At 36.4% G+C, this 13,320-nt stretch overlaps 1 protein-coding gene across 2 annotated transcripts in view; it reads right to left on the reverse strand.

Moving 5' to 3' along the window:
- Positions 1 to 13,320, reverse strand: part of LOC122524733 (bifunctional heparan sulfate N-deacetylase/N-sulfotransferase) — a 324,826-nt gene that overhangs the window by 224,322 nt on the left and 87,184 nt on the right. The window contains exon 1 of one of the 2 annotated variants that reach the window (XM_043647142.1): positions 2,393 to 2,496. The exons of the other annotated variant lie outside the window; for it this stretch is intronic. The gene's annotated coding sequence lies outside the window, so the exon portion shown is untranslated. Of the gene's footprint in view, positions 1 to 2,392; positions 2,497 to 13,320 lie in introns of those variants that run through there. 2 annotated transcript variants of the gene reach the window in all.

Genomic DNA, 13,320 nt, shown 5'->3' on the forward strand with positions numbered 1-13,320 from the left:
AACCTATCTCAAATTCTTTCACCTTTCTCCCACCCCTTCATCTCAACGCCTATACCCGTAATGTAGCAGCCCTTGGTTGCCAAGGGAATTCGTTTCTCATCGTACGGGGGGGGGGGAACTTTTCTGAGGCACTAGTTTCAATTTTTTCTTCTTTCCTTCTGCTGTCTCATTTCTCTCTCTCTCTCCCTCTTTCATTCGTTCTCTCCCCGCGTGCCTTTTACATTTCACGTATCCGTAGGCGTCTGTCCGCTATCGTAAATATTGGATATCCATTATGAAATATTGGCTGATATCGGATATTCGACGTGGACCGATATAGGTCAGCTGATACCGGATAGCTAACTCGCGTCCGATGATATCTTCTAGTTGAACTATCCAATTCAAAAAAGAAAGAAAGGAAAAAAATCATATCGATAGTTGGTGTAAAGTAGTTACATCTTCGATAATTTTGTCCTGCACGCGTATTTACGATATAATTCAAATTTGATATTAAATTATTGAATCGATTGATAGAGGTTACTCTATGTATAACTGGAAACGTACGTAGGAAATCATGGCAATATCGAACTGTAATAGAATTTCTTCAGATTCGATGATCATGGAGATATTCGACCTATCGAAAAAGAGAAATCGTGTTCGAGTATATCGAGTTTCGTTCTACCAAACAAACATGTAAAGTGTATACATACAATCAGAGAAGATAGTGGAAGGAAATACCAACAACGAGTAAAAGGGGAATGAAAGAAACAATACTTTTGATCCCGTAGGAAAAAGATCTTCGACTCGAAAGGAGGAGCAAGGACAACGAAACGTGCTTCGTTCTAGGATAGGGCTTATGGCGGTGGTGGTGGTGGAACGTTTCGTTGGGCAACAATGCTTTGCGGTAACAATACGCAAACAAATGATTCTGCCGTACCGGTCGTAATTACTGGAGGCGCGCAGGACGTCGTTCATCCTTCTCTCCCATTCTCTCATCTCTCATCTCTCTTTTCTTTACTCTCTCACTCGCTCCCGTTATGTTCGTCCATCTATCCACCCAACCAACCAACCAACCATCCATCCATCCATCCATCCATCCATCCATCCATCCATCCATCCATCCATCCATCCTTCTATCCATCTATCCATCCAAACATCTATCCAATCACGTTCTTTGTCATGATTTCGTTCGATATACCATCTCCTCTTCCCCTCTTTCTCAACCACACCTTCTCTTCCTCTCTCTCTTTTCGTAGCCCGTTAAATCAATGCATTTTCACAACCACGATCGATCCAACCCTATCCACAAACTCTCCTTCCCCTATTTCTCTGTCTTTCACTTCACCAACCGATTGAAAATTTCAAACAGAGAAAAAGAGAGAGAAAGAGAGAGAGAGAGAGAGAGAGCAACGATCCTGTTCGTTCTTTCAATGAGTCCTCCTCGTTGTCCTCGTTCCCTTGGCATCGTTCTAGCACGCCTAATTAACAGATCCTCCAGTGAACACTAGATCGACTGAGTTTTATCCTCGTCTACTTTTGAACGTTGGTTTTACGTGTACTATGTTTTTTCTTTTCTTCTCTTTTTATTTTTTAAATGAAAAATCGGAGAACTGAAAATGATAGTTTAATCCAAACATCGGCGTATAATAATCTCATAAACTAGAAACCCCCAGAGGGATGAAACACACAAGTTAGTATACACGTAAGTTTGAAACTATCTCCAAATATTCCTTTACACATTTAGGCGAATGTCTACACGTATACTTACATATACTTTATCTCTCCTTCTATATTCCCCGATTCTAATCACAGTTCACGCCTTTTGATTCCTACGGTAGACCGAAAGGCAGACGCGAGCTTACACGGCTTATAAGCTGTAAGAGACGGCTTAATAACGGTGGCACACGTGCAGCTTCTCTCTTAGGATACGTCGTGCAAGTGCACGCGTGGAATTAAGGCGAAGAACGAAGGAGGGTGGGTGGGGTTGCACACGGGTTGGGTAAATGTGGGCTGGAATGGGCTGGATCGAAGGATACGTAAAAGATAACTTTCCCCTCTCTCTCCTCTCTCTCTCTCTCCTCTCTCTCTCTCTCTTCTCTCTCTTCGCGATAGTACTATAGAGTTCTCTAACACATACGTGCATGTGTGCTATCTTTAAGCATCTATGTGTATGTGTTTGTATATATTTGTATGTGACTTCGGGGTGGTTGCAAGAAGAAGATACGTAGACGTAACTACGACGCCTGACATCGGGCCAATATTGAAGCAATAATCTTGCTTTCTTCCTCTTTCTCAGGAGCCGGCACACTTGTCTGCCGCACTACAAGAAGATATTAAACTTACGTGCTTCGGATGTATATTCACATATACGTAGATACCTAGAAGGGAAAAGTGTGCTGCTGCCCTTACATACCTTTGTACCTTCGGGTCTTCGTTAAATAGCCTCGAGAGACGTTGTCCTCGTTTTTATTTCTTTTTCCTATCTTTCTTTCTTTCTTCCTTCCTTCCTTCCTTCCTTTCGGTTTTCCTTTTCTTTCTTTTCTTCTTTTTATTCTTTATTTCTTTCTTACTTTCTTTCTTTCTTTCTTTTTGTTTTCCTTCTTCGACAACTCACGCCTTCTTCGTCGCGGTTATTGTCACGTCTGAAATATCGATAAATGTTTTATAATAATCGTACCGGATATTAAGAAATTTTTGGAAAAGAGACGAAGATTCATGAATTAAAAGTCGTATTTATTAAATATGAGAGTATAAACCAAACGAAGGAGTAAATTTGTTTACTCGGTGTAATTTTCCCTTTCGACTCGTATACTTCTCGTATTTCGCAAAGTACTGCCACCATTACGAGTATTCTCCAAGTAGGAAAATGTAGCAAGATAATTGCGAGAAAAGGATGCTAGATTTCGAATAAACATCTCTCTGTATCTTTGTATATTACGTCGAGCGCTTAGATTCACTAGTGCAAATGTTTTAAGATAAAAAGAGAAAAAGAGAGAGAGATAGAGAAAAGTAAATTTGAAAGACAATGAACTTTTGACTATCTCGAACATAATAATAATAATAACAATAATAATAATAATAATAATTACAATAATAATAATTATTATTATTATTATTATTAATCTATTTTTGTGTATTACAATTGACGTAATTTACGTTTTACATCGAAATGATTTATGAATACATTTTTATTATATTTTTGACAATCCATTTTTCAAACAGTGTTTTTTGAAAAACAAAGGGGCAAAAAGGTTTTAGCCGTTTAAAAATTCGATACAATATATGCGTGGTATCGTTCGACGTTCATCGTCGAATTCCGTTTGGTAAATAAAGAACAACGATGGGACGAGTTTTAGCCAGAGATACGATTTTGGACGCGGTAAACCGATGGTAAAACTCCCACGTTTTACAAACTGCTACGCTTTTTTCTCTTTCACTCTCTCTCTTTCTATCTCTTTAAGCAGACACATGCAGAACATTGATACAAAAAGCTGTATGAAAAAGTAGACAAAATTTGTTCTTCCTTCGCATCGTTGTAATTATAAAAAAACATTCAACCGAGAATCCAAGTTTAAAATATCATTTTAAAAAAATCTACAAAATTGTCTCGAATTAAAGTTGTTTTACGTGTATCCATCAAATATTAATGAAAAAGATTTAAGTTGAAAATTGGTAAATTTAATTTTAATAAAATTAATAGATATAACCCCTTATATTTCGTTGATCGTTGATCTGAGTCAGTTACTTTAAATTTAAGAAATAAATAAAAAAGAGGCAAATAAAATAAACAGAAAAATAGATAGAGAAAGATGAGTGAAAATTCATAGTATCGATATTCGTGGCTCTGTATGCAGAAGGAGCGGCATTTGGCCGAGAAGCAAAGCCCATGAAAAGGCGGGTGGTACGATCTGGGAAATGGAAAGGGGTGGCAAAAAGACGTAGAAAATCGGCGAGGCAACGATTCTTGAAAATTATTCGACTAGACTAGAAGGACTGTGGCTTGGGACCGACATAGAACACATAGATGATACACACATACATACACACATACAGATATATTTATACACAGCAGACTCGTAGAATTTTCACGTAGTGAGGCATCAGTGTGTTGGTTATTTTAGATTCGCAGTCGTCGGTAGGGGCCAAAAATTGTGTGCCACGTACAAAACGATGGGAAAGATGTGCAAGAACGATCCCTGCTAGTGTCTGTTATAGTATGCATGGGTCTCCCGCAAGAAGACATAACACCCGTTCGACTATACTTTACAAAACGTGCTCACGATCTCGTGTAGGTTTAGCGATTTTATTCCACCTTAAATTCTCAGGCCACTTGGCTTCGCTTTCCTACATCCGCCTAGTCGTGCCAACTACATCGTCAAAAGAAAGAGGAAGAAGGAGAGAGTCTTCCTTTTTTCGAGAAATATTTTAATTTTTGATCACGTATTATCTACGAATTTTACTTATAGTTAGACCTTCAACTTTTTTGATATTATTTAAACCAGAGAGATAAAATTCTATCTTTTCGTTTGGTTGGATCTCAAAGAGAATAAAAAAATTTAGGTCGATGTTTTTGCAGGTAATGCCGAAAGAAAAATGATACCTTCGAAAAAGGATAGTTTGCAATAAAAAAATAAAAAAAGGTAGGTTTTTTTTCTTTACGATTAAGCTAAAATAATGTATTATATGGATTTACACATATTTCTGTATTCGTGCGAGTGCGTCACCTGTTTTAAAGTGCCGCTATAACGTGCTAACTAGTTAGACTCTGGCCTTTATTAACGATTCTATGCAGAACACGTTCGTTTTTCTCTCCTTCTCCTTTATATTTTTCATTATGGTGTATTATTAAAATGATAATAATTCTCTTGGTAGAAGAAACTTGTAGTAATTTGTAGAATATATTGAAATCAATCTTTTTTAACTTTAATCATTCTATAATTTGTAATATCGATTAGTATAATAGTAACAAGCGTTTCGGATGACCCAGATTTCATAGGAATCGAAGGTAATTCACTAAAGAGAGAAAGTGAGTTTGTAAATGGATAAGAAGGGTAGAAAGAGGAAAAGAGATGAGAATGAGAGAAGGATTCCATGAATTCCAGTGTAATGACCATGACAGGAAAATGTATAGGGAGATTGCTAGCATGATTTTCCGTGCGTCACTTCCACACGGCCACGGGGGCCAGTTCGCTTTCCCGCAGCGTCGCTTGGAATTTGAAACTTTAATCAGATTTCGTTGTTCCGTGCGCTGGCATAAATACTGCAGTTATGTTACAGTTTAATACTCCCGACAAGTTTCTCTCTTCCGCGAAGTGGACAAGGAAAAGGAAGAGGAAGAGGAAAAGTGGGGAGAAAACAAAAATAAATAAAAACAAAGGGCAAGGAACAAACCTAAAAATACAATATCTAAAATATAAGAAAAAAAGAAACTGAGTTGCAAAGAAATAAAAAGGACGTAAGAAAAAAAAATAATAAGAAAGAGAAAGATAAGAAAAAATGGAAGTTCGGTGGAGGAGGAGGAGGAGGAGGAGAGGATAGGGGTAGAAACATAAATTTGTGTATGCATACCGGGTGCGGCGAAGTGCCGGAGCATTGTTCTTGCAGCATAAAGAATTTTCTCATATAAACGCTTTCCCCGACTTTTTCACTTTTCGCGATAGTCTCGAGTCTCGAGTCTCTTGTCGTAGGGAACACAAGAATAATTCAACATTCGTTTTATTCATGTCGGTCTTTATTGTAGAAATTCTTTCACGTATCATGGCTTGTATTTTATATCTAAAAGTGTATCTTCAACTTTTCTATATATCAGAGTTTTAGGTCATATTTAATTGATAACCATTATTACACTTACTTATTACTCAAGAGAATTATTAGAAATCGTAAGTAGAAACGTAAGTGGGTAAAACGATGATCAAATAGAAAAAAAGAAAATAGAAAGAAGGATTCATAGAATTCATTGAACGATCACCAGGACAGTGAAATATATGGAAATGGTAAGCCCGTGATTTCCCACGTGTCATCGGGATCGCTTGTAAGTGTGTGTATATATATATATATATATATATGCTTCCTTCCTTGCCACGTCAGTAAGAATTTCGAATTCCATCTGACGGTCGTCGATTCAGACACACGCTCACTTCGTTCCATCTTTCGCGTACAATCCTGTTAGAATTGTATCGCACGTTCGTTGTAAGTAAGTACGTGTATACGTGCATACACACATACATATGTATAAATGCATACATTACAGTTCGATCTCGTCGTAGCTCATGAAGAAGAAACGGCAATGTGTGTGAAGACTCTTTGCTGAGCACGCGAAATTCAGGGGTAGGGGGAGAACAATTTTTACGAAGAACGAATTCTTTACTTTTATTTTATTTCTTTTATTTCATTTTTTTTGTTCATCCTTCGTCTCTTATCTAGGTAGAGAATCCTTGGTAAAATCCATGATGATAAAATCCTGATCGCTTTAAGAAGCTAGCCTGTAATCTAGTCACACATAGCCTCGACTGAGTTTTCTGAGAAAGGTTTTAGGAAAGTGGAGGAAAAGAGAAGGAGAGAGAGAGGGAGAGAGAAGGAGATGGAAAATAGAAAAGAGTAAGGGCGGACGTAGATAGATCGAGCAAAGCCAAGGGAAGAGGAAGTAAAAGGGAGTGGAAGTTATGCTTCTCCGGTATAACTACAACATAATTCAAAATCTCATTAGACCTTGCCGCCATGAAGTATAATTTTTTGCCCATTACACTAGATTCGCGAAGGATGTAAGAAGAGTGGGTGCTCTAGACTAAAAAAGGCCTCTTTCCTTCTCTCTCGCACACACTTTTGGCTTGCACCTTCCTTCGTTTTGCATCATCTCACGTTTCCGGATGAGAGTAAATCAAGAGGAACGATATTTCAAACGTTTCTTGCTTATTCCCTGGTGGGCCCCCTCACGATCCTAACCTTATCTTCTAGGGTGAATATCTCCTAGTCGATATGAATTTTTTGCTAAAAGGATGACTAGATACCTAACCCTATCATGTAAATCGAACGAGACGATAGAGATTAAAATGTCTGAATGGTAACCCGATATCAAAGGAAATCCGACCTACATACCGATAATGACGAGAGCATCGCAAGAGGAATATCGAATATCATCGAGTATTAAACGTCTACCGTGTATTTCTCTTCTCCGAAGCTTTGAGTTAGATCCAAACGTCCTTTCAAAGACGACCAGAGAATAGAATTCTCTCTATGTGTATACATATTACATATAACGGGTGAAACATTTTATAAAGCCCATTTGAATAACTCGATAGCTATTGATAATAGAAAATGATTTATTAGACGATACTTTACACATACTTTCAAAGGTAGTATAATTTCATGTTACGTACTGTGTTACACGTTACGTTTATATTGTTTATATAAAAAAGAAAATAAATAAAAGATAATAATTAAAACATCATAGCCTGGTTATCACTGTACAGGTTTTAAAATGCCTTATTCTATGGTGTATATTGAAAAAAATATTATTACATTTAAAAAAATTAAGTTGCGTCTACTTAAAAAAAAATTATTAATATAGAATTAGGTTATACCTTAGAAATCAAGTAACTTTAATCCGACCCTTTTTTCTATCGCCAATAATAATCGAGTTACTTGAATGGCCTGTTTGAAATACCCCACCCGGTGTGTACATACATACACATATCATATACAAAAGGTAGAAACGATTAAATGGTTCGATTTTATTTTATAAAACACAAACGGACATTTCCAAAGACGAAAGGAATCGAAGGGAAAACAAACACGCTACAGTAAATACGATAGAGCGTACAGGGAACGAAACGAATGTCAGTAGTCGACACACGTTTACCGGATACGGATCGAAATTCTCTGATCACCAAAAGCTTCGACTTTTCCGTTTCGTGACGCGAAAGGACGAACGTTAATACCTCGTAACCTTCGACGATAGATCCTGGTAGCAACGAACTGACAATTTTCGACAATTTTTCACCAACGTTTTCGAACCTTTCCGGTAATCCTACGGAAATTTATCGTTTCTTATTAATACTGTCCTTTCAGCATTTCCGATTTGGTTAATATTTCGAAAAATATATGTGGGGTTTTGAATTGTTTAAGAAGTATAGATATGAATGTGTGTAATGGTATGAGTGTGAGAAGAGTGATTGAAAGAAATGAAAGAATGCATCCGGTCGAGGATAAAGAAAGAGCGTTAGATAAGAATGTTAGTTTAGGTTTAAGGTTACATCATCTGGACTTGTCGCCTTTGTATAGCTACATCGAAGTCTCCCGAACGTTCTCGATAATGTGAAATACCGGAAAAGCCTTTGCGCGTGGTTTGGAATGATCGGGAAGTTTCCAGGGAGATGACGGGAAACAACGGGAGACGATGGAAGGGATGTAGGGTATAAGTAGGCAACGGAAGGGACGAGCGTTCTGCGGGCTGTGCGTTTTTCTGTGAGTTGAATAATAATTGACGAGTGATAAGTGTAACGGAGAGTACGGAAGACAACGGGGAACGGTGAAGGATTACGATAGGCGACGACGAGTCGGATTCGGGTGTTCCTTGCGGTTGTTTTCGGACGTAGAGTGTTACACTTATTGTTAGCATTAGATCATTAGATTATAGATACTTACTATTTTATTTCTTACAAACATTATACCTTGTTATTATTTTTTAATAAATAAATACTTTACTGTTACCATTATAAATATATCTCATCACTATACGTAAATCTTACATATATGCTCGACGTACACGAATATTTTTTTTTGCTTAAATTTATAGCGAAGGTGTTGAAAATTTAATTTAACAATCGATTTAAGGTATCATATTTGCGAGTTTTCGCAAAAGAAACTTTTCTGAGTCGGTTTCTTTTTCTTTTCGTTGAAAGATTTCTTTGAACCCTCCTTGTGTCTGGAAAGCATTTGAACAAGAGTCAAAATGAGTGAAGGAGTTAGGAAAGGGACGACACAGTAAAACGGAAGAGAAGTTCTACGAACTTTCGGACGTATTGTTGTGGTAGGCACGATGTCGAACTTGGCAGCATCTATGGAAAAGAGAGGCGTCATGGAACAGTGACGTGCACTACTACAAAGAAAAAGAAGAAGAACACGAGAAAGATGGCGACGATCGAAGGAGACAACATGCAATATGCGTAGAACCGCCAATGGCAACCATTGTGGAAGACAATTGCCACTAACTTTTCCTAACTTTTAGAAGGAAGAAAACAGAGGGTATAAAAAGAAATAAAATTCAAAAGTAAAATGAAAGAAAAGAAAAATACTTCGTTGATGTGAACCACAATAAATAATATTTAGGTACAATCCTTAAACTAATAAAATCTTCAACGATTTTATTATTAATTATACACTGTATATATCGTAACAAACGAGCCTAGAAATATTTTGAATCAATTAAATAATCTCAAATACCAAAATCGATTAAAGATGTGTTACTCCAATTTTACGTGATTAAAATTTATTTCTAAATCGGATCGTATTTGTATAATTGTTCTTACTTGCGTTCTATTAAAAATTTAATTTCATTTTAATTCTTACATATTAAATTAACAAAATATATTTATGTAAAGGTATACAAACTCGAGAAGATTGTTTCACATTAATCTTAGTTGCATTAAATTAAATTATTTGAAGTTTTTTCATTGGATACTATGTAAAATTGATATCAAGAAAGAGGATCAGTAAGATTGTCGATCTCGATCCTTATTTTCTACTTGAAGCATCAATATACATTCTTTTTTTAGCGAAGACTTTTCGCAAGAGTAGTTTAAGAGTTTCAAGAATCACCGTTTTCCATCCTCGTCGTTCGTTCAGAAGCATCCTTCTCGGGACAATATAAGCCGGTTAGGAAGGAGTCTGTAAGATAGAAGAACGAAAGAGAAAGAAAGAGAGAGAGGAGGTAGAAGAGGGAGATGGGAGGAGGCGAGGAGATTGAGAGTGGCTGACGGCTTTGCTCGAGCAAAGGAATTCCAGGGTTGCGCGAGATTCCTCGTGGAAAAGAAGGTGGAAGCTCGTTACACGCGTGGATTGCGATCTTTGCGCGGAACGAGGGTTAGGTCGGTTGAAGGGATGCGCAGCGATGCGTGTAAGGGACGCTAAGAAGAAGGAGTAAGAAAATAAAAAAGAAGAAGATGCTGTAGCGAGCGAGCATGTACCACATGCGAGGATGATACTGACGAAGACCGGCGTCAAGAACGAAAAAGCAAAGAACTTTAAGATGGAAAAAGGTACAGGAGGAGGAGGAGTAGAAGAAGAAGAAGGAGAAGGTGGATTAAAAAGAAAAAAGGTAAGGGAGGAGGAGGAGGAGGAGGAGGAGGAGGAGGAGGAGGAGGAGGAGTATATCGCGAATAGAACGTTTTTTCACGGACGAGCTATACTAAACGAGTCTCTGGAACGTCGACGATGATAAAGATTCTAAAAGAAGTTCTAAACATGCACGTACTCACTCTTCCTTCTTCTTACCACTTTCTACTCTTTATAACATATCTTAAATACGTTTCTTACTTTTTATATTTCTTTCCTTTTCCTATTCGTTTCCGTTACTTTTTCCTTGGATTTTTTGTTTGCTTGTAGGGCGGGGAGGAATTTTTATATTCTTTTTTCCCGCTCAAAACCGGCAAGGAGTATTTCGTTAATTACTACACTATTTATACCCGAGTTTTCGTTCTATGAATTTTACATCAGCCAACTTCGTGCCATATTCCTCTCTCTCTCTCTCTCTCTCTCTCTTTCGTCTCTCATTAATTAATCCCCGGGTGAACGATCCCGCTAGGATGCAAAGTATCGCGCCCATTAATATTCCCTCGTGGCACGAGACGGTTCGCGCGTGTACGTTCGCGATTTTCCTTGGGAGTTTCGATCCGACTAATTATCGGGAAAAATTGGCAGGGGAGCGATTATCGAAAACATGCCGGGTGATATTTTATCGCGAGTCGACCGTTTGGAAAATATGCGCGAATGGGAAAGCTTAACTGAAAGAGATTTATTTGACGGAAATGATCGTTAAGTTTCTTCATCGTTTTGTCGTACATCGTGTACCTTAGCTATATTATTTGTGTCTTTTTACTTTTCCTTTTACTGGTTTGAGTCACTAATCTACGAACATTTTCTCTCACCTATGTAATAACACAAATAGGTCACGTCTTTTTATCGTCTCCCTGGAGTAAACAGCACATCGTTTTGGTTTTGTTGTTTTTTTTCCGAACGGAACATCAATCCATTTTACTAATCGTGCTCACGTTGATTAACTTTAATGTTCTGACGAGAGCTAGTAATCCAATGTGATTAGGCTATTGACATTATTGTTATATTATTATACTTATCTTTATTTAAAAAAATGTGGGGAAAACATATTTTTTCTTTTAGTCTTTTATTCTTTAGGATGAATAAAAGCAACAAAGAGAGAGAAAAAGAGAGAGGGAGAGAGAGTAAGATAAATTTCAGTGGAAAAAAGAAAAAAGAAAAAAGAAAACATTATAGACATAATTTAGAAAGAATCGTCGAGGCAGTTTGACGCGTACGTACATCTGGTCGCGACGTCGAGTGTAAAGTACGATTCGCGATCGGTCGCAATTAGCGACAAAACGATTTTTAAAATTCTGCCGTAGCGCATATCGGGTTATTCTTTTCTCCTGGTACGAGTGCCACTGACAGCACGAGGATTTCTCGGATAGGAAGCTTCATTAATTTTTCAAACAACGATCACTCATCCGTCAGTCATTATTTAATTTTTGTTTCTATTAGTCTTCTGTTTCTTTTACAAAACATCTTCCAGAGTTATTTTAGAAAAGTGGTATCAAATTCTTATACGAACTCAAATTACTTAATTCGATTTAAGAAAGTCTACAAATAAGAAAATTATTTTATTACGTCACATCGATGTTTTTAATTTTGTTAAATGTTTAACATCATTTTTCTAAAAGGTTCAATTCGTAAATCCTTGTATCACTTTTTCATTCGATTTTATATTAAAACTTTTAATCGTATCATATGTTATAGATATAGTAGATGAAACAGTGGAAAGATTTTGCAATCAACGAATTCGCGTTTTATTGTTTCTTTCAATGAAGTTGAACAGCATTCGAGGTAGGAAAGAAATTAACTTGAATATAATAGTACGCTTGCAAATTGGGATAGAAAAGTAAAAAAGAGAAAGAGAGAGATTGATAGGATAGTTCCACCACGATGGTATCGTTCCACGTAACTCGGCTTCAACACGATGAGACTAGGAGGAAAAGTGCATTCCAACGTTAGCCGTGGTAGCTACAAGAGAATAATTTGATTTGCATCCATAATATGAGTTAAACGATATCGCGTTCGAATTTGCGTTAAATATAATATTACGCGCGAGTAACAAAATTTTCCTGGCATCATTGAAGAAATTAATTCTAATTGCTTGAGGTATTTCTATTTTATTATTAGATCGGATAAAGTACCGTTATTATTTGTTAATAATAACGATACTTTATCTAAAACGTAAATTATAATATTCAGAATAATTTCATCTCTAGGAAAATATAATAACTAACCGATGGAAATATTATGATATTATGTTATGTGTGTATATAATCAAATCGAATTAGATATTATCATGAAACGACGACGTTTATGGATAATTAAAAAATCTATTATATTCCCTACATATATACGTGTATATGATGTATAATATTATATATATACGGGTATATTTATTACGTGTATATTGGAGCAATTAAAATAATCTAGTTGGTTGGTATTATTGATACTCCATACGTTTTAAGTAATCCGAATACCCGTCTATCGATAAGTATTGCGATTCAATGAAGTAGCTTTTAATTTGATGCATTTACTTTTTTATTTTTTTCCCACAAATTTAAATCGAAACAGAATAAGAAAAATAAGAAAACGAATCTTTAATTTCGTTCTCTTGTAAATTAAATTTATTTCATTTAACGAAATTAATAATTTATGAATAGAGAGGGGGAAGTGAAATAAATTTCTGTATAACTATCGTGTGCACACGTAGTAAACTGGGAACGAATGCGTAAATCGAAACACTCAGGTTAGAAAGTACTTGTTTAGGAAGGTAGGAAGTTTATACACCTACTGTTATATATATATATATGTTTATTATTTCTCTCCCAGCTAGGGTACTAAAATATTCTATTACTTGAGGGGGAGGGTGCTACACTAGAGACTGAATTATTTCCTTGCTCCTAGTATAACTTGCCTACCAACCTGTATTTTGATTATTTTTTTATTTATGTTTTATTTTTGCATCTATTGAACGAACATATACGAGCAACGTCAAAAACACATTGATTTGATTCGAGA

This window comes from Polistes fuscatus, unplaced genomic scaffold (genome assembly GCF_010416935.1).
Source record: "Polistes fuscatus isolate 324 unplaced genomic scaffold, CU_Pfus_HIC Scaffold8, whole genome shotgun sequence".
NCBI lineage: Eukaryota > Metazoa > Arthropoda > Insecta > Hymenoptera > Vespidae > Polistes > Polistes fuscatus.